Below are 21,315 nucleotides of genomic sequence, written 5' to 3'. Positions count from 1 at the left end.
GTGAAACCTGTGCAAGCAGAGCTGAGGGCAGTAGAGAAGTGCTCATAAGAGAATAAAAATAGTTGTCTAGACAGAATAGCAGACATTTAAAAAAGAATGCATAAAAGGCAGACACTATTTAATTTCTCAACTGGGGGGTTGGGGGGGAAGTTAAGTGAAATAACCATGTAATATGATGATGTGGAATATCTTGTGTTCCAACTCAGGATGTTAAACAGCTGCCACTACAGCTAGAGGATTTTTTGATCAGCAGCTCTCAATATTCAGAGCCTGAGAGTTTTAAAATCTGTCCCAGGAGCGCCCCAGACCGGCACAGAGTTTTCCAGAAGACCTAAGTAGTGTTGACTTTGTGCCAATGCAGAAATGTCGATGAGGAGGATGACTTGCGTAATTACAAATCTGATTGTTTGATGTTGATTTTGTGAAAAAAATAATGGAAGAGCTGATAAGGGACTTGATTAATAACAATTTAAGGAGAATAACTAATTACAATCAACATGAGTTAATGGAAAATAGATCTTATTAAACGAAATTGATATAATTTTTCAAGAATGTGATTATAGATTTGATTGATTTAGTACATTTCATCAACACTGTTACGTTTGACTTCTGCGAGGCATTTAACTTAATGTTGTCTCATTTATTAGGAAGCTAAAACAATGTAAAATCAACACGGCACGCGCTAAACGGATGAAAACCCTGCTGATATGTTTAAACATATCACAGGAGCTTCCCAAGTGGCTGCCTTTCAGTTCATCATTTTTAGCAAACGGTAGAAAATCAAAACTCATTACAATCAAAGTTTGCTGATGAGATTTGGAGTCGGACCACAGCTGGCATGTGGATGCACTTTCTATGAACCAGATGGAAGCAAATTCCAGGCTGTTTAACGTGGGTACACACAAAGCCACACTTCTAGGAGCCAGGATTTCACTGGGGGGAGGAGGGATCCTCTTACACAATGCTGGAAACTTGATAAAATAGTGGAGTGAAATATCTCTGGTGTAACATCTAGTGGGACACAGCAGCTATTTCTGGTGCCTGCGACTCAAGAAGGATGGTGATGAATGGGAGAGGGCACATGAGAATGACTGAAGCGTTGCAAAACATGCCTTATAGTGACAGATTCAAGGACCCCAATACGCTTAGCTTAACAAAGAGAAGGTTAAGGGATGGCTTAATGACAATCCAGATGTATTCAGACAGGGTACAGGAATGCAGAAAGGGAGTGCTCCTCAATCTAACAGACAGAGCGATAAAATGAGCTGGTGACTGAAAGCTGACGCTGTTAAATTCAGCCTGGGAAGGGTGTGCTTTATAATTGGGAGGACTAACATCAGAACAACTTCTCGATAGATGGTTTCATCATCAATGGCCATTTCCAATTCATCCTGGGCGTTTTTTTGGTTTTTTAAGACACATCCTGGATCCACCAAAGATCACTGTGAGTCAACGTACAGACATCCACACCATGGCCCTTTTTGGGTTTTTAATTTTCCTGATAATGAGTATTTAATCCATTATCCTCAAGCACTGACTGGCACCATTCCCTTTTCCCAGAGTTATTGGTCTGGCCTTGGTGGAGACTCACGCAGACACCTCCATGTTATTGGTACTTCATCTTTGCCAATGGGAGGCTGGAAAAGTGCTATAAAACCCTATAAAACAAACCCAGCCTACAAAAAACCCCAAAATGCAGTGCCAAAGGGAGCAGCTCAAAGTACATGAAGGACCTGCATTCTAGTCATTCAGTTAAATCCTGCTGATCCCCATCTGCTGCTGTAGTTTGATAGAATTTTCAGGGAATATGCCCATACTCCTTAAAAATTGATAAAACTGTGCAGTTTGATGTCAGACTCATCTACACCCAGGAAGTCACAGAATGAGAGAGAGTCATGTTCTTATGGGATTTTCTGCAGGAGCTCCGTCACATCTCTGCTCTCTGGTTTGGAAGTTGAAATTTCTCCTTTCACAGAAATTCTTCAGCAGAAGTCCTGGCTGCAGACCCCTCAGGAAGCTCCAGGAGCCACCCATTTATTTCTCCTGGGACTGGTCTGCAAGCCTCAGCTGATTTGCTTCTGTGCATCCAGATGTACTTGGGGACCAAAAAGGTATATATAAATATATATACACACATACATATACATATGTATATACACACATATAGAATTTATTTCTTAATTTTCTTTGGTTACTGTGACATTATTTCTGGGGTTTAAAGCTCTGAAGACAGAGTCTTAAAAAGATTTCCTTCCCTAGAAATACTGTGACTGGTGAAGGTGATTAGATAAGAATTTATATCCAAAAGCTGGACAACTTGTTTCATAATTGATTTATATATAAGGGACTTTATCTCCTGCTGAGGTCTTTACCTTTAAAAGCAGGTCTTTACCTTATATAAAGGATATAAAAGAGAGGCCATTTGTTATCTTAACTTGTAATGAGATCAGCAAAGAAAGACTTCTAAGCCCCTCCACAGGTTATTCGTGGTATCACTGTGGTTCTTCAATAGCAAAATCTATCCAGCTGTAAACTGGGAGTCTGGGACCATGGCTTATCCCTGCTGCCCACACCATGGAGCTGTCTGCCCATGCTGAGCACCACCAAGGACTCTGCATCCTGAGCTGTGCTGGATTTACCTCTGGCATGATTCAAGCCATGGCTGCTGTCCCCACTGCCTGCCACGTGTCTGCTGCTGTCACCAGCACCTGAGAGCCACAGTTGATAATCCAGATTATTAATGAGTGGGAAAAGGCAGCACTGAAGGATGCTGACCTGCCCCCTACACACCTCTGTACCACCTGCTCAGAGCAGAGGGCATCACCCTGCAAATTCTGCAGTAGTTCCAGTTCAGTCTGCAAGAGCTCTCTGCTCCATATGCCTTTTAATGCAGCTCCATGTTAACCAGCTGACAAGTTTGCCATTGATTTCAGGTTTTGGCTCAGGAACTGTGCAGATGCTTTTGAACTGAACATCTTAAGCACAACACTTACATTTTGTTAGAAAAAGCCTGAACCAGCAGAAACTCTTTTAAAGCAACATCATTACCATAGAGGAAAACACTAATTTAATGTGGTTCACAGTAACAACAGACCATTTATTTAAATACTTCACCATTTAATTTATTCAGCATTTTATATTGAAGAGTATTTTCATTAGGATTCCACTGCAAAACCGAAGAAGGCATTAAATCATTTAGTATACTGACAGCTAACTTAATTTATTTAAGCACAGGAGCCTAATTCAAAAAAGCAGACCTTATACAGAGCCCTGTCTTTACAGACCTGGCATACAAGGGCCTATTAATTTCAGGGTAGGGTGTTCTATGTGTTTATTTTGAGATCTCACTACCTGTTCTCTTTTGGTCAGAAGCCTGCTGTGGTGCTGCACCTGCCAGAGCTACATTTAGGAATCCCTCCTGGTGCACACCAGAGCAGCTCCATGCCTTTTGCTTCTGCTAATGTTGGTGAACATCCAGTCCTTTTCATTTGTCATCTGGCTTAGTTTGGAGCTTGTTCGACCACAGAGCAACCAGCATGGCTGGAGCACCATATCAACAGTGAAACATTGGCAAATGCAGCAACCCTGGGTCATCAATGATGTCTTCAGTTTAACTCTTGTTGGCATTGCTGGCTCTGGAGCACTTGGTAAGTCTGTGAGATCCATGCAATGCACTCCTATCTCTGTTAGTGTTGAATTAAATAGAGACACTCAGATCACCAGCTTGGGGGCGATGTGTGGTGAGGCTTCCCCGGCCCTGTCCTGGAAGATACTGAGCAGCATCGAGGCTGTTCACAATTGTCACATCAAAGCTCTCACATCCTGCTTGAAGCAAATCCTCCACTTGGTATTCAAGGAGCTCAGCTCCTTGGGCAATGAAGCCCTTGCAGCTTATTACTGATGTTCCCAGATCTACCATAATAAATGACAGAGAAGAAAATTGTCCCCTATGACAAAGCTCTGGGTGATATTGGGGTCTCTGGTGGCTCCTGGTTTGGCTGCTTTCCGAGATTGGTGCTGAAGCAGAACCTCAGAAACAATAGCACATTTTCAATAGGATGCACAGGACATCATTAATAAACATTAGGGAGCTTGATATGATCAGGCAAAAGCAGTACAATGAAATGAGGTACCAAAAGCAGGACGGAGAGGAGGGGAAGGGACCTGAACAGGGTGTTTAATGACTCAGCCAACTGCGAAATGCAGCAGAGAGCAAGACTGGGATAGAAAACCTTTTAATGAATTCAACATATGTGCACCCTTTGAAGGCTCAGCTCCCCATTCCCCACTGGTGTTTGACCCACCTGAAGATACAGATCATGCAGAAAATAATAACCAGTAAGTAATAATAATAGTAATAATAGGAAGGGCAGGACCCTCATCTCCAATTCATATTTATAATCCAGAAAATATCTCACCTAAAGCCAGAAGATTTATGGGTTTGCATCTATAATTAATATCCTTTCTTAAGCAGGAAAGGGTATGTGTTCATACAAATAAATCTGCTGCTCTAGACCTGGATTTTGAAGACTAATATTTAAATCCCCAGCAAGACACAGTTATTGATTGTATAGATGTACACAAGAGAGACACACCATGCACATTTATAGAGGTAACATTGCACAGCTATTTTTACAATAAATAGATAAAGTTTCCTTTTTAAATGCAGTAGATGAAGCTTAATCAGAAAAAAAGAAGAAAGATGGGGAGGTTGGCTTGGTGTCTGCTCCAACCTGTCCCTGTTTCCCAAAGATTTCCTTTGCATTAGGCCCATTGCTAAAGCAGAGCTGTTCCTGGGCGCCAAGACACATAAAGGGCTTTGAGACAGAGGTAATCGATTTGGTTTAGTTTTATGAGGAAAATAAACAGTTAGGCTGATATAACAGTAAAAGGGTCAAACAGGGCCAGGGCTAATGAAGTGACTCAAAGCAAGTTAGAATTAAACACCCTTCACTTTTTTCCATTCTCCCCTGCATGCCTGTCCTTCACAAATGACCCCTGAGTCTGCCCAAAATCATACCCATGGGCAACTGAAAAGCTCCAGTTAAGGGTCAATCCAGCTCATTTGAGCCTGGTGCAGGACTCACTTTGGATAAAGGTTTCCATCTCCAGCAGCATCCACTGAGCAATGGAAATCTCCAACCAAGGCATGTCCTCCTCTTCAGCCCCTTGCCATGAGCCTGGCATGGACCACAGCCACTGCACACTCTCAGGGAGGCTCAAAAATTCCCAAAATTCTCCAAATTCTCCAAATTCCCCAAATTCTCAAAAATTCCCAAAATTCAGCAGGGCTGAATTTGCCACTGGTGATCGGAGGATACCTGTACAGATCTGTGTTGTAGGCTTGGAGCTTTGCAGCCTTGGGACTAACTTGGGTCTTGTGGACAACTGCCTTGCTAGCCCACTGTGGGTCAAGACCAGCTTGCTCAGCATCTTTTGACTCTGGTCTGTTCTCAGGGCATCTCCTCACTCTCTAAATATTCTCTACAACCAGGTTTTGGAAGGTTTGTTTGTTCTTTTTATTTTCTAAGGGGTTTCTTTTCACTTTTGTGAGTTGTAATGAGCAAAGTGGGAATGTGCTGGGTAAGCAGTTGAACCTAACCTGGGAAAGGATAGGTTTTCTGAAGCAAGCAGAGATTTATCTAAGAAATATTGAGAATTACTGTAAATATAAGTGTAGGCACTGTTCCAAGGTCAAGGGTGTAAACATCGCCTCACTTAGTGGTGAACTTACCAATGGAAGTAAAATACTTCTGCTGTTCTGGATCTGAAGAGTAAAGACTTGAATAGAACCCAGACACTTGTGTTTATACAGTCCTAAGCTGTATAATACCCTTATTTAATGGAGATTTTTGTTAGTCATATTTAAATACTATTCCTCAAAAAAAAAAAAGCCTTTATACCCTCGGTCATTTAAGGAGTTCATCACTGACTGTGAGAGCCATTCAAAACTGATGGCACCAGCTGCCACAAATGGGGTGGAGCTTCTTCCCCCTAGATTATAGGGTCCCAAAAGAGAGATTATACCCATGGGAATTAAGAGGGAAATGTCAGCAAAGGGGTGGTGACATCCCAGGCTCCATGGATGGGAGATGATCCTTCCTCCACATGTTACTTTCCAGTGTCAGGAAGCCTCTGTGGAAGGAAGGAAAAGAAGCAGCAAAGGAAACCTTCTGGAAAGCACTGTGCTGCTCCAAGACCTGCATACCCTGGAAAAACTTTCCCTACAGACATGTGGCTCAATGCACTCCCCTATGACTTTTACCCCTGTGAAGAATGTGGACTGTGGGTGCCCAGGCACTGCTCTTCTCTGCAGTTGTGAAAGGGGAAGAAATCTATGTCTGTTGCTCTGCAAGGCCAAGTACAAGTAGCACAGCAGCTCTGGAAGCTGCAACCAGTGTGGGGTACTCAGACAAGGCAGAGGTTTGCTGCAACTTTGTTTTTGTGATTTAGCATTCCTGCTGTAAATAATTGATACTAATGTAAGGGAGGTAAGAGACAGACTGTCTGTGGGCTGGGAGGAAGTGGAACCTGGTGACATCCACCTGGAAATGTGCTTGCGGATTTATTTGAAATAAAAACATTGAAGAGCCAAACACAAAATCCAGGAGGTGGGGAGGGAAGAGGGATAAGAAATGTAACCCATGATCAGCTCCAAGCTGATCTTATCTCTCTAAGAAAAAGCTACCAATAATATTTCCTCTAACAAGACAATTCCTCCAGTATCTAGTGCTCTCTCTCCCTAATCATTGCTCTCACACTAGTCCATAAGCTGTGTTACTGCACTGCCAGAGAGCTGGGTGGGTGTTAGCACAGTTTAAGGACTTAAAATGTCATTAAGGGGGTGCATGGAGCACACCCACCTCGTCAGATACCACACCAGCAGGAAAATGCCAGGAGCTCAGTATATTTGATGCCTTTGTCTTGGGTTATCTACAACCAGCTGAGTAACAGGATGGAGCTCTCCTGCATCTTAGTCTTTGAAATTGGAGGAGGCAAAATTAAATCTCTGGTCCTGCAAGGGCAGCTGTGCGACGGGTGATGGAGACAATCTTGCTGGGTGGAGAAGGAGAGATTTCCCTGCTGGGAGCCTTGGAATCCAGCATGTCCCAGGGGCCATTACACTGTATCCATTTCTGAATCCTGATTTTGAGGCTGCTACGGGCATTTCACATCCTCTGAGGAGTCTGTGGCTGGCGGCAAACCGACATTCACTTCTCCTGGCCTGACGTAATGCCTGTTTCCATCCTGTCTAGTGTATATTAAAAAAAAAGATAATGTCAGATGAAAAAAATGACATCACTATTTAGCCACCTCACAGTTCTCTGCTTCTCTCTCCTGTGTCTTTGTCTTCACACCTTTCCTGTGCTACCTGTTGTTCATCAGCCCAAGGGTGTTCCTGTTCCCCCTGTAGCAGGTAAGTGTGCCTGATGTTTTTAAATTACTGGATGTTTCAGGTGCCAAAGTGAAAGGAATCTGCAGTATAAATTCCTAAATTTTAAAGTATTTTATTGCAAACATAGCAGAGAGTCCCTCAGATTCAGGATCTCCCAGGTTGTTGTACTCCTGTCCTGAAGGGCCTGGCTTTACACATCATTCTGGTAAGCACATATTCAAGGCTCTAAGTTTGTTTTAAAATATACTGCTTAACTTTTAGATTTCATGCAGAAAAGCAAATGAAAAGAGCTGCTTTGGAAATTTTAGGAAGGAGCAGCTTTGACTCATCAGTGATATGAATGGGGAAAGCCAGAGAGACTTTCTCATCCCTAATGTGATTTTATGATTCAGTGAATAATGCATATAAGTGTAATACTAACTAAAAAAATCCATACTCACCATAGAATCACAGTTATCAACATTATCCTATTATTAATTATTAACATTTACACTATCAATCAGCCCCTGGCTGAATGATAGCTTAAAATCTTGCATAAAGATTGTTACAATAGCCACAGTACATCACGTAATGTGCTTCACAGTCGGGTTGTCATATCCCCATCTATAAAGCTTTTTACTAATGCACTTTACAACATATCTTACAGTACATGGATGAAGAATGTGGCTGCACCCAGTAATAATTCCATTAATTATGAATAAAGCATTTACAAATGACATCCTTATTTAAAATTGGTGATGAACACATTTTGTTTTAATGCAGATGCACTGTGTAATTTGTAATTGGATAAAAAGCAATGCTGGCAGCATGGGGCAGGGAAAAGGGGCCAAGATCTTATGATCCTTGCCTCAGAAAGGAAAGGGTGGGAGGGAAAACAGAGGAGAAAATGATTGACAAACAACAAAACATTGGGATAAAGCTAACAAAACTCCAAGGTGATGGTTGAAAGGAATGATTAAAGGCACCCTGCAAAGCTGAAAGGCAAAAGTCCTTACCCACTGACCTTGCATTGCGGTTGCATTAATAAAACTCTCTCCTATATTAATAAAGTGTATATTTTCATTGCTTTCTCTCATTTGCAATGTTTTCAGCTGGCTGGCACCTCACCAAGACTCGTTAGCCACATACATTTTGCCTTTGCAGTACCTTGGTACTGCTTTGTCCTATAGGCTCTCTGAGATGGAAGAATATTTATTACAAACAATATTTCACTGAGGCTACTTACGTCAAGAGGCTATAAATACATTACTCTTCCTAGTTTACTTAAGGGATAAAAAGTGAGTAGCTAAGTTTACAGAGCAGGCTCAAGCTCTATTAATGTGTGGTCTGTTCATTTTCATATAGATCTCAATTGTTTGAAATTATTTTCCAAATTAATCCTATGAGTGATTCTTGCCTTGCTGATCATTTCTGAGCACTGCTGGTTTACATGTGCAGTGGTCATATTCAGGTTAATACATGTATTATAGAAGAAAGGTTAATTTAAACTCATTATGCTTTTTGATTATAAAGCAGTGAATATTTATGTGGTCATAGTTTTCATCTGAGAGCATTGAACAAGAACTTCTTATTTTGAGGTTCAACTATTTAAATAAGTGCTAACTAGGATGCAAAAATGCCAGCAACTCACTTCTGGCCACACTGGTGGGTGGAAAAGAGTTTTGGCATCAGCAGAAAGTCAGCAAACTCCTCCTGATTACTTTTCCCCTGAATTTCACCACTGTTTACAGCAGTGTGGATCAGTGAGGTGCCTGTATAACACAGAGCCCATGGTGTCCCGTGTCTGTTAGCACAGAGCCAAAGCCGTGCACAGCGGTGAGTGCTGAGGGTGGTGCAAGATTCTGCAGGCTCAGAATTCAGAGAAAAGAGATCTGGATGTGTCACAGAAAGCGAAGAGAGATTGCCTTGGGAGGGGCCTAGCTTGAGGTTCAGGCAGCACTTTTTGCAGGTTTTCCAAGAAGATGAGGCTGCAAATCAGAACCAAGCCAAGCAGGAATTTTGTCTGAATTATTTTCACATTCCCTTTCAGTGTCCCATTCCTGGGCCATACCTAGTGCAAAGCACAACATTTCACATGGCCCCTTCTCCGTATTTTCAAGTTAATAAACATAGTAAAAAATTGATATATAATGTTTATTGCCAGCACTGTCAAGGATGACACTGCACTCCCTCTCTCCTCTCAAACTCAGGCAGTGTAGGAGAGACTGCAGTAATTGCAGGTCTCCTTGTGCAAGACTGCTTTGAATTTTTCAATATTTCTTGAAACCACCAGCAAGCTGGTTTTCAAAGCTGGCTGACAGAGGATTTATTTATTAAGGTTTTGGCTGTTTGCAGCAGTGGCTGGGCAGCAGCAGTTCCACAGAGTTATCAAAAATCTATTTCCTTGCAGAGTCACAACTAAAATACTAAACCCTCTCTGAAAAGCCAAGTGCAACATTTACATTTTAATCTCCCAAAACACTTTAGTTTCTGACAAACTGGGTTTCTTGGTCTGTGTGTTATGGAGAGCAAAGGCAGCAGGGTTGCAGGGAAAGGTTTATAGCTCTGGGAGTGAGTGTGGGCTGCTTTGTGTGTATGTGTGGCAGCCAGAGTGGCACAGTGAGATATCTCCCCATCCACAGTGACAGCAAGCACTGCTGGGGTCAGGTGAAAAAGAAAAGCAGCCTGGTCCCAAACTCTAACAGTGCGTGGGCATCAAGCACTGAGCTCAGCTAGAGATCACATGCATGTGTGAAAACAGGTCCAGGGCTGGAGTAATAACAGCCTTTTGCTGCTGCTGGGCACAGCCACTCCTGGCTACAGACAGAGCCCACACAGGAGGGTTGAACGTGGGCTCATGTGGGGTTGGCAGGGGCCATTTGCAGCCACTTATACATGGGGGCAAAGAGCCCTTATTACTCTGTCTATTCACATCTTTGCCTGCAGGTTAATTGGGATAAAGTGGAGTGTCTGGCTGGACACAGGTTCTACAGTTTGCAGTCTGGCAACAAAAAGCAACTCTTTCCCTTGTTATCACCAGGGCTGAAGCCCTGTGCTGCCTCTATAGAGTCGCTGCAGCAAAACATGAATTATGGATGAAATGAAAAATCCCAGCCCAGTGCACAGAGGGAATATGGAAAGTGCAGAGCAATCACCTCTATGCCTGAGCCTTGCTGTGTGCCACCTTCACATGCATAATGCCCAAAATACTCCGCTCAGCTTCAGTCTGTGATTCCCTCATCCCACAGGGCTCAGGATTCCCTCCTCCCAGGGGATTTGGGGTTTGAAATAACGACATTCATTAATTTGAAAAGCAAGCCCTTGTGCTTTGTGGGAGCTCCGTGGGAGGTACCGAGGGTGCTGGATGGATAAGCTCTTTGGAATTCACACGCAGAGCATCTCCAGCTGTGCGGGCATCAGGCAGGATGCGTGTCTGCTCCAGGCATGGGAAGGGCTTTCCCTGGGGAAATTTGGCACGTTGCAGGTGTCCCACTCCACATTTGTTCCTGAGCACACGAACGTGTGTTTGCAGGTGAGGTGGTGCAGGGAGCTGTGGGCAGGAGCCCCCACCCAGGCTGGCCTTGGGGGGTAAGCCTGGCACAGCCTCACCACAGGTAGAGGAGCTCCCATGGGATCTGCAGAGGTGATGGCTGGTTCCCAACAGAGCTCCCTTTTCCTGAAACAAGGTGAAGTGTTGGACAAGTGTTTCAAGGTAGCAACAGGCTCTGGCTTTAAGACTCTGTGATCTGGGGAAGCTCAATCTCCCTACCCACAACTTCTCTTTCAGAGAAGAAAATGACTTTCAGGAGGCATTTTTAATATGTCTTTTAATTTTTAAGTGCTTTAGTTCCTCCCTCTGCAAGTACAGATCTTCGCTTTTCCGCACCATCTAATAGCACACTGCAAATGTGCTTCCACATTTCAGTCATTTCTGAGTGTGCAATATCAACATCTGTACTAAAACCAAACAGAATTTTTTTCCCTGAAGTGATATTTTGCTCAGTATTACTGTTACTTTATTCAATTTAATAGGTCGCTTGTTGTGGGAGCAGTTCAACCTCTTAGTTTTGGGAAATGAAGGCTCTCTGCTTTTTCTTCCTTGTCAAAGACACCCTGGCAAGTGAAAGCATCATCACCCCTGTCCCACCTGCTAAAAAAAAATAGCTTTACTCAGTGCTCGTTAAAACTGCTGCACTGAAGCACCTCATTGAACTGGGTGCCTGATATGCAGCAGGTTAGCAGAATTAATTGATTGGTGTTTGTACAGACTTTTGAGCTTTTCCTGTTAAGTAGATGTTGATAATAATAATAATAATAATAATAATAATAATAATAGTTATTATTATTGTTATTATTAATTGTTGTTGTTGTTATTTTTATTCTGACATTCTACCATAACCAGTGATGAACATTCCTCTGTGCTTGTATTTGAGCTATACAATGTGGGGTGCTTTATTCTTAATTTTGGGTATTTTATGGAGTCCTTTAGCACAACAAATAGTCTCCCTAGATAAGGATTTATAGGAAGGTCTTGAGAGCTGTCAGAGTAATGTTTTTCCAGCAGCAAAAACTTAACCTCCTCTTAGATCTTCATTTCTGCTTTGCCCTGGGTGTAGCTGCAGCGAGTGCTCTGTCACAGCCATCAGAATGGAGGAGATGTGTTGCCAGTTGTTTTATTTTTGATCTCATTTGAATGTGTCAGTCAACTGCCTCGAATCAAAGAAAGTGAGAAGAAGCCTTTACCAGTTGTGATTGGAAACTTCAGACTTACCTTTTTTCTTTATTTTTATAGACACTAAGTAAATGCTTGGCGGGTTCTTGTGAATCGTAACATTTCTAAATATATCAAAGAGGCTCTTTGCCAAGCTGCTGGCAAAGGTGGTCCCTATCCCATTGACTGCTTTTTCCCCTTCAAATTACTTTATAATTTAATAATTTCAAATCATAATGCAAAAATCAGGGACTCTTAACTAGACTGGCTAACGCTGTGATTAATGAAAGTGTAATGCGAGCTACTGTACAGCCATTAGAAACCAGTTAGCTAATTAGTGTAATCACAGAGGTGGAAATAATTAAAAGACCATAAAATAGAGGTAACCTAATAACAACATTTTCCTCTGACCCAGAACTGGTGAGAAGAGGTTGGTTTGCAGGAGATGCAGAGAAGAGTGGAAGCAGAAGGTTCTGTGAGTAATCACTGTCAGGGAGGTCTCAGGGCACAGACAAGTAGAACAGAGCAGATTTTACACCAGCATAATCCAAATTGCAGCAGAGTCCTCTGGCAACAGTGTTTCACACCACTGCAACCCTCTCCCATCTTACGCACTGCCACAAGTTTAGTGACAAACTAATCAAGACACGGGGGAGGCAGGATCCAGCTGCTCTGCTCTTTCTTAATTTTTTTGTTTCCTTTCCTCTTTCCCAGGTTATTAAGAAATATAGTATTCCAACTTCCTTCACCTTGCATTCCCTGAGCCCACCAGATTTGGTTTCGGGAAAGGGAGAAATCAGTGTCCTAAGGTGCTTAAGAAGAAAATCCTGTTAGAGGATTCCCTATATTTATAGAGCTTCTAATGTATTTATGTATGTTATTCACTGTAAGTTTCATGAAACTCTACAGCTCGAAAAGTCTCTTGCTAAGAGGGAGAAGTCTTTCTGGGCAGAGGAGAGTGGTGCAGTGACTGATGAGGGTGGCAGTCACTGCCAGAGCTGCTCCCAGGAGCTGGTGCCAAACAGATGTGTGCCCCCACTCAAGCCTCCCCTGAGGCCTTTGCATTCAGGTTAGTGCAGACAGCCCAAACCCTTTGGGCAGTGCCAGCACTCTGTGGTGGTGGTGAATCCTAAACAACCCCTGAAATGTGTGCCCTGGTGCTTCTCTAAGGGATTTACTATGAAAGACCGTTCAGCTTCATCTCTTGTTAATGAGAGATGTGGGAAGGTGTGATGGGCTGGATTTCACCCTCAGTGATTAGAAGTGACCTACCTCTGGCTGTTAGGTGAAATAGCTCCATGTAACAGGTAATAAAAAATCCTTACTGGTAATTTTCCAGTTGGGATGGGTCACTACTGTGGCCATCTCCATCAGTTCTTACCATTTCTGCCACGGTTTGTGTGTGTTTTATTTGACCTGGGTCTAATGAGCAGCGAAGACGAACAGGAGCTGCAGACACACAATCAAGGATCAGCCGCCAAAGCTGATGAGTCTGCCGAGACTGCTAAGTGGGTCTTCATTAGCTATTCACAAGCCAAGAGCAATCCTTATTTATTCTTCTTTCCTAGGTGAATCTATTTTTGAATATCTTTTGTACTGATCTTGTCTGGAGAGGTGGGAGGTTGGATGGAGTGCACCACCACTGTAGGTTAACCAGAATACTGTCCTGAAAAAATAGACTGTGACATCAAGTTGGCAGCAAGTTGAAAAGAAGAAACAGTGTGATGCCATTTAGAGAAGGAAGCAATCATTTTCCCCAGTGACTTCTCCAGTGGGAGGCAGAACTTTATCTTCTCTTTGCAGCTCAAATGAAGCATCACAGCAGTAGCATTAACTGTGCTTCCTCATTTCCATCTTGTCTTTTCATTAACCTTATTTTTTTATTGCTGTACCAGGGAAGGTGCTTTCCAGGGAGGGTGTACAGTGGAGTCACTGGATCTGCAAGTCCAGAATGTCCCAGGCAGGTGCTCAGGCTGCACATGTGGTGTTATTGCAACCAAATGGATGAGCCTGGTGGTCTGTGCTCCTTGTATGTGAGCTTGCAATGAAGAAGAGAAACCTGATACATGCCTAGAAGTCTGTTGGAGAGGGGATTTTGGAGCAGCAGGTCATGGTGAGCCTTGCGCCAGGTCCATTTTCATCACACCAGCTCAGCCATGTGAATCACATCCTGGGACATCCTTGAGGATGCAGACGGGTCTGTCCTTAACCCCTGGCAGCATTAGCAGCTTCTTGAGAGAAAGGTGACTTTTCATCTGCACAGCTGCCTTTTCCACACTGGGCATTACTTAAAAGTTCTCATTTAAGCTTTTCCTAAACGCCAAATTCCCTTGGTGCTGGGAGTTGGGTGTGGGTCCTCACACCCTCCCGGCCACATCCACCTGTGGTGAAGGCTGCCCTCTCCCGACACACCGAGTATCCAGGGGATGTGATGGCAGAGCTGGGCCCTCTGCCAGCACCAGCCCTGTCCCAGCTGTCCCGTGCACAGAGCAGTGATGTCCCATCCCATTGAGCACAGACCAACACGGCCTCACGATCCCCAGAGGTGGCCTGACCCCATCACCAGCCACCTCTGATGCTGGATCCAATCTTCATCCCTCTCCACCAGCAGGAGGGTGCTGCTTGAGGAACCACCCAGAGCACTGCACTGCTGTAGAATTCCATTTTACCTGCCTGATCCCTGCGCTTCCAAACCTGCTGAGTACCTTTTTCTTTTTGTTTTGTCTCTATAATCTGGTAGTGTAGGTGTCAGTACCGTACTCCTCTGAGTTATCTTTTCCCAGCTGAGTCTATTTGTGTGGCAGACTGTGTGGGTGCCACCCTGGGAAAGCCATGTGTAGCAGCATGTTGCTCCAGGAAAGCACTTTTATGTGAACAGGGATGTGAGACAACCACTTGCACCTCTGGGTTTGCCAAACAGCTGATCCATGAGAGATGACTTTTTTTCCCCTTGTGATTTTGACCTTATTTGCTGAAAGCAAAACATCATTCAGCCTTCCAGGAAATACCACAAGTCGTGTATCTGACATGAGAACATAAATCTTCCGTCAGAGTTTATCCATTCTGTGTCTCAGGTCTCTGGAACCCAGTTGTGGACATCGGAGTGGGAATTGAAGCATCCTTTATCCAGAACTGCAGAACCTGAGCCCCTGCACCTCCCCAGCCTAGGGGAAAAAACATCCCCATGGGGTTGAGATGGTTCTGCACCAGTTCCTCAAGCAAAAATTGGGATTTTTTTTTTTTTTGGCCTGAATCACCCTGAGCATCTTAATTTTTTGTGGTACTGGTGAAACCCTTCTCCTCCAGGTCTGTGGGTCTGTCTGAAATAAAACACAGTTTTACAGCTCAGAGTAATGCACCTCTCCATACTTTAGCTTTCCCATACCCCATCCTAGAAGAAAGCTCAAAAGCTGTTGCATTGCTGAAGTTTTGGGCTCTGCACACCACGCTCAGCAGTGCAGCCCCAGCTCACACCTCTGACAGCACATTTCCTGAGGAAGGTGCCCACATGTCCCTGACCTTACTGTGCAATCAGCCTTTGTGGGCTGTGCCTCTCTCTGCTATTTTGGGGGCCCACAGGGGCCTTTCTGGGAAGGCAGTGAGGCAGCTGTGGTGCTCATGTGCAGTTATTGGAAGGTAAGAGGTTATTTGTGGGAAGACACGGTTGTACATCTTTCCACCTCCCACACCCTGCAACGGGTTTAACAGACGTTATTTTGCTCAAGAAGTTCATGCTTTCACACCCAGACTGTACCAGCTGTGTGTATATATCAGTGTGCAAACCTCTTTTCTTTGTGGCTCATTCCCAGAGCAGGCGCCCCCAAACTCCACTGGACCCAGGGAAAAACTCAGCCACATTTGCCCTTCGCTGTTTTTCCCTCTGGATGGTTCAGTGACACTCTCAGGGAATACCTGTTGTTCTGAGGATTATGTGTTTACTTGAATCCACAAAGATACCCCTTGAGAAGCCCCAGGAAGCTCAAGTTTCTTTTTTTCTGCCTGGACCACCTTTCCTTGTTTTACCACTAGATGGGAGAGTGAGACTGAGCTAACTGAGCTTCTCCTATCCTTATCCCGGTAGGAATTCCGAAGGGAGAAGACTACTGAGAGATGCCATCAAGTCGTGCTGCAAATCCCCCTACCTCGGGAAGGGAGTGGATAACTCCCCAAATGCCTAAAAGTGCATGGTTAGGGGGGACTAATGCTTGCCTGGTGCTTTCTCAAAATTCCAGAATGCCGATGGATCCCACTCTGGAAGGGATATTCACTTACACAAAGACTGGATATATTCTTATTCATATTTTCCCTCCTATTCAGCTGTCCTAGAACAGAGGGAAATGGGAGGAAAACTGCAATTCACTCCTCTCATCTACACCCCAAATCCTGCTTCCCAGGAATCCAAGTGACCCCAAAAATTGTTTGATGAGGTAAAGAATTACAGAACCACAGAATAGTTAGGATTGGAAGGGACCTCTGAAGTTCATCTAGTCCAATACCCAACAGACAAAGGTAAATGAAGCAGCATTTTCTTCTCCTTTCCTTCTACAGGACTTCCCATCTCTGATGGGATTCTTGTGTGATGATACTCTGAGTGATACCATTTTCCCACAGAAAATAAAATGAGGCTGTTGCAATGACTGTATGTGCAGGAGAATAATCTGTGTCCTGGCCTGACACCACTCACCTTAGAAGCTGCAGTGGGTGAGGGAGGGGTGGCACCCAGTTCATTAATATCTTAGTAAATTTACTTTCACTGCAACACTTCCTATTTCCTGAGATGTCCCAAGGAATTGCTGAGACTGAGTGTTGGAGAACATTCTGGCCTCATGGAAGCCCACTGAGAACTCTGCCTGTGTGAAATTAGGTTTATTTGGGAATTATACAGCTGTAGATGCAGACTGTCCAGTTTGACTACTTTTCCTATTACTAGTTTGGGACTTTAAAGAGGAACATCTCTACTTGCTTCCTGAGATTTCACAGGTTCTGGAAGAAATTTCCCAGGAGACAAATTTTCTGACTGCCTGAGTGATTACATCAGAATATGTAATCCCTCTAAAGTGGAAATAATCTTTTTGGGGGGTTTTGCTCTCTGCCCAACCTTCCTAATTTGCAAGCTCTTTAGAGAAGTGACTCAACTGATTTGTTTAATGCCTGGCACAGCTGGGCAATGAGATGAAATAATTCTAATAACTTCCCTAACTGCAGTGCCCTTCTTGCCTCTCTTGGGGTCTCCTGGCTTTGCCTACACAGAAAATAACTGTCATTAACCTGATAGACAGAAATAACAGCTTCTTTGGAAGACAAAGTTTGTGTGTTTTAGCGGACCCACCTACTCCTATTTTCCATAGGCACCAGCCACCCCACCCTGTGTCTGCAATGAGGCCCACTGAGTCACCAGCATGAAGCAGTGCCCAGCTCATACACCTCACTGGGAGGACTCAGAATCCTGGAAGAAATAGAAAAAAATAGACATTTCAGACCTGGCAGATCCAGGGCACATCTGCTTGTGCAAAGCAGACAAGTACATTTGCTTACTCAAGCCTTAGCACAGCTGCCCGGGACAGAGGTGGAGTCCCCATCCCTGGAGGGGTTCAAAAGACAAGTAGATGTGTCACTTAGGGACATGGTTTACTGGTGGGCTTGGAGGGAATGGTTGGAGGAATGGTTGGACTTGATCTTAGAGGGGTTTTCCAGTCTAAATGATTCTGTGATTCTGCCTCCTCTTGAGGGGCATTTTCATCTCCAAGCTGAGTCCAGATAGGACCACCTGCTGGGGAACTACATGGGAAGAGCTCCACAGGCTGTGACCTCTTTGGAGGGGTAAGAGGCAGCTATGTGATGGTAAGCACAGAGCACAAAGTAACAAAAAACTATGACCAGGGTGAGTACCAGCCCCAGGACACCAAGGCAGCACTGGACAGAGGGCTCTGCACAGCAGGTGGTGACACCCTCTCATCGTTATCCGCCCGTGCATCTCCCAGCCAGGGTCAAATCCAGCAGAACGACCTCTCATGTAAACCTTGATCCTGCAAGAGGAACTATAGGGATGGATTTTCAAAATCTGTCAGAATCAGTGGGATCAAGGCCTTATCTGAGATAGCAACAGAACTGACCATGTGATTTCTCTCAGTGTTTACAGGGGCAATATTTTCCCACAGTTCAAAGTCTTTCTCTGCAGGAAGCACGTGATGTGCTTCGCAGTCACGTCATATTTTGGTGCTATGAACAATTAAAAAAATCAATTTCCACAGCAATATTTTCTATGTTTGTAATCTCTGAACTAATTACAGGGCTGGGCAATCAATAGCTATCTGGAAATCTTTCCAATATGGCTAACTAAGCATGCTCCATATCATCCTGGAATATATTCTTGACAAACATGTGCTGCTCATGACCATCTCCCAGATCACACGGGCAGATGATATCACTGTCAATAAGCCTCTGTACTTCATTGCACTGCAATGGCAACATTTACCAAAATCTGCAGGGGAGATTGGGCAGAGCAAATAGCACAGTACATGAGAGCTGGAGCAGTGCTTGTGCCAGCATTTTAAGCCGGTGACAAAGACAGTTGAAAGACTCATTGAGCTCAACAGGAACCTAAAAAGATTATGAAATAAAGACATTAATAGTTCATACCTTAGTTATAATTGTGTTTTTTGCATTGTGTTTTATTAAAATAAAAAGTAAAACCTTTGGTGACTGAAAATAACCTCTTCCCTAGCAAGAGAGAAGCAGTGATAAATGGGCAGTTCAACGGTGATTACACACCAAAAACATACGTAAAAAGGAAGGGTGTTGCTCTGATGAACAGATCTCCTCTTGCTGTACAAACACACTGTGTTGATCATGGCAACTCAGTTGGAGGCAAAGCTCAAACCCTTGCATGGATGCCCTTCACTGCTTCCCACACAAACTGCAAGCATTGCTGGGATCTTCTCCAAGATGTTGCCGCCTCCTTCATGCCCTGCGAGAGCTCAGCGTGTTCTTCCTTGGTGTGCTGGAGTCTGTGCTGCTGCTCAACCAAGAGTTGACACAGTGCCAGCAGCACAACAAGGGGATAAGAAGCATAGACCACAGGACAGGGCATTTTCCCCAGGCTCCCATTTGCACTCCTGCTTGGTACAAGAAAGTGATGAATTCTGAGCTGTCGCAATGCCATAAAATATTTGCTCTGAGTTTATATGTTGTTCTCTGATTATTCTTCATAGTTTTTCCCCCAGTGTACTGAACAGAGGAAAAGCAGGATTGGGGCACAACTCTGCCCTCACTCCCTCCCCAGGCTGGGGAATTCCTGCAGCTCTCCAAGGTGGTGATCCTTGTCCTGGAGTGGAATTTTGGGTCTAGCAGCCCATGAGTTAAGGTGCAGCATGTGCCTTGTCTCAGCCCTCATGTCAGAGAACAGGTCATGATTTATAGTCCTTCCTAGATAATAATTTGGCAGGTATATATAATAATATACTCAAAGAATTTAAATTTTGGATCTGGGCATGATGCATATAATGATCTGAATTGCAACTGTTGTTATTATTAATTTCTGTTTGCACTTCTGCAGCACTCCCATATGCAGCTGAGGATCTCCCGTGCTTGGTGCAGCACATTGGCACAGAGGAAGAAGCCCTTGAGCTGCTGAGAGCCTGCCTGGAGCATTGGGCCCACACCCTAGAGGGGCTGAGGGTGTTGCTGGCAACAGCACCCAGAACACACACTCCAATGGTGCTAGTCTGGGCTGCTTTCTGCCAAAAAACAACAACAAAAATATTGTGCTTATCATCACCACAGTAAAAGTTTCCCTTTTAACTCCTTAGGCTGCAATGACCTTGATGGTGACGCAGAGCTGTGGGTGCCACGCACTGCTCAGACTCTGCAGGAACAGACCTACAGCTGCTGCACTAAACTTCAATGTGTCTTCTCTTCAGATGATGGTGCCTCCAGACTTTTCTGTCATTCTTGCCAATCTAATGTCATATTTCCTTCAAATAAAATTCAATTGGTGTGCGAGAACTCAGTTCTGTTTCTCTCTTAGGAAAGGAAGGTTGCAGTGTCTGTGCCTCCCCTGATGGGAAAGACCTCAGGACAAAGAGCTTAGACCCTTCAGAAATCTTCCAAAGAGAAGCTCCAGTTCTCCCTTCTCTCTTTTAAAATTAACACACCACACCTTGTACATGCTCAGCAACAAAGTTCCTACTGCTGTTTCCCAGTATCACAGAGACCCAGCATGGCAGTGCTGTTGCTGTTTTATAAAGAGGGCAGGACACATTCCCCTGGCTGCCAACAATCAGCACTTTGGGAACATCCAAGACTGGGGTTTGCACAGAGATTATTTGGTTTCACAGCTACCAAAGCGTATGTCACCCTTGACTTTGTATAATTCTCCCTCAAATACAGTTACACTTTGGCTCTGCAATGCCTCCGGCACCAGTTGCTACTGTTTAATCAGGAGCTACTTTAAACCTCCTACCTCATCCTTTCATTTACAGGATCCTTTGCTCTCCTAAAAATAAAGGCAGCTCACAGACTTGAGCAGGATGGATTCTGATGCTCCAGCTTGCAAAGCCAAAGGCTCTTACAGAAGCAGGATAACACAAAGTCTGGTAAAAATCCCAGGGACGGATTTTCAGAAGTGCATTTCCCCCTGCAAGCCAGCACCAGGCACCACTTTCAAAAAATCCCATCTTTACTTATTATTTATTAAATATTTCCTGTGAAAGAAATCCTGGCTCAAATTAGAGTTGTAATAAAACTCTTCAAAAATCTTATTTTTTAAAAAAAACCCCAGATATATCCTTCCGTTCTGGGGGTTTGTTGTTTGTTCAACAGGAGATGTTAATCATGGAAGTATTTATAACAGCAATATTAGGAAATGATCATTCAGGCACCAGAAATCTGTATGAGGCATTATGGCTTTAAATAAATTGTCTATTACTATGTTAATCTAATCTTGTAAATACATGCACACTTAACTATATTAAAAATGTAAATGCTCCCAGACCTGGACTTCACATTATGAATATGCAATTCCCCTTTCTTCCCTGTCAGCTCTGTGGATCTTGAAAAAACGAGGATTGTTTAATTTGATGGGCATTAATAAAGTTGATGTCTGCACAGATTTAACCAAAAGATTGTCATGATCATCTCAGGCCCCACATGGCTTACAGGACTGAACTCGAAGAAACATCTTTCATTAGCCACTGGTGACAGAGCGATTCCAGCTCTGGAAGCACTTCCA

The sequence above is a fragment of the Pithys albifrons genome, chromosome 18 (assembly GCF_047495875.1).
Source record: "Pithys albifrons albifrons isolate INPA30051 chromosome 18, PitAlb_v1, whole genome shotgun sequence".
NCBI lineage: Eukaryota > Metazoa > Chordata > Aves > Passeriformes > Thamnophilidae > Pithys > Pithys albifrons.
This window is presented reverse-complemented; position numbering follows the sequence as displayed.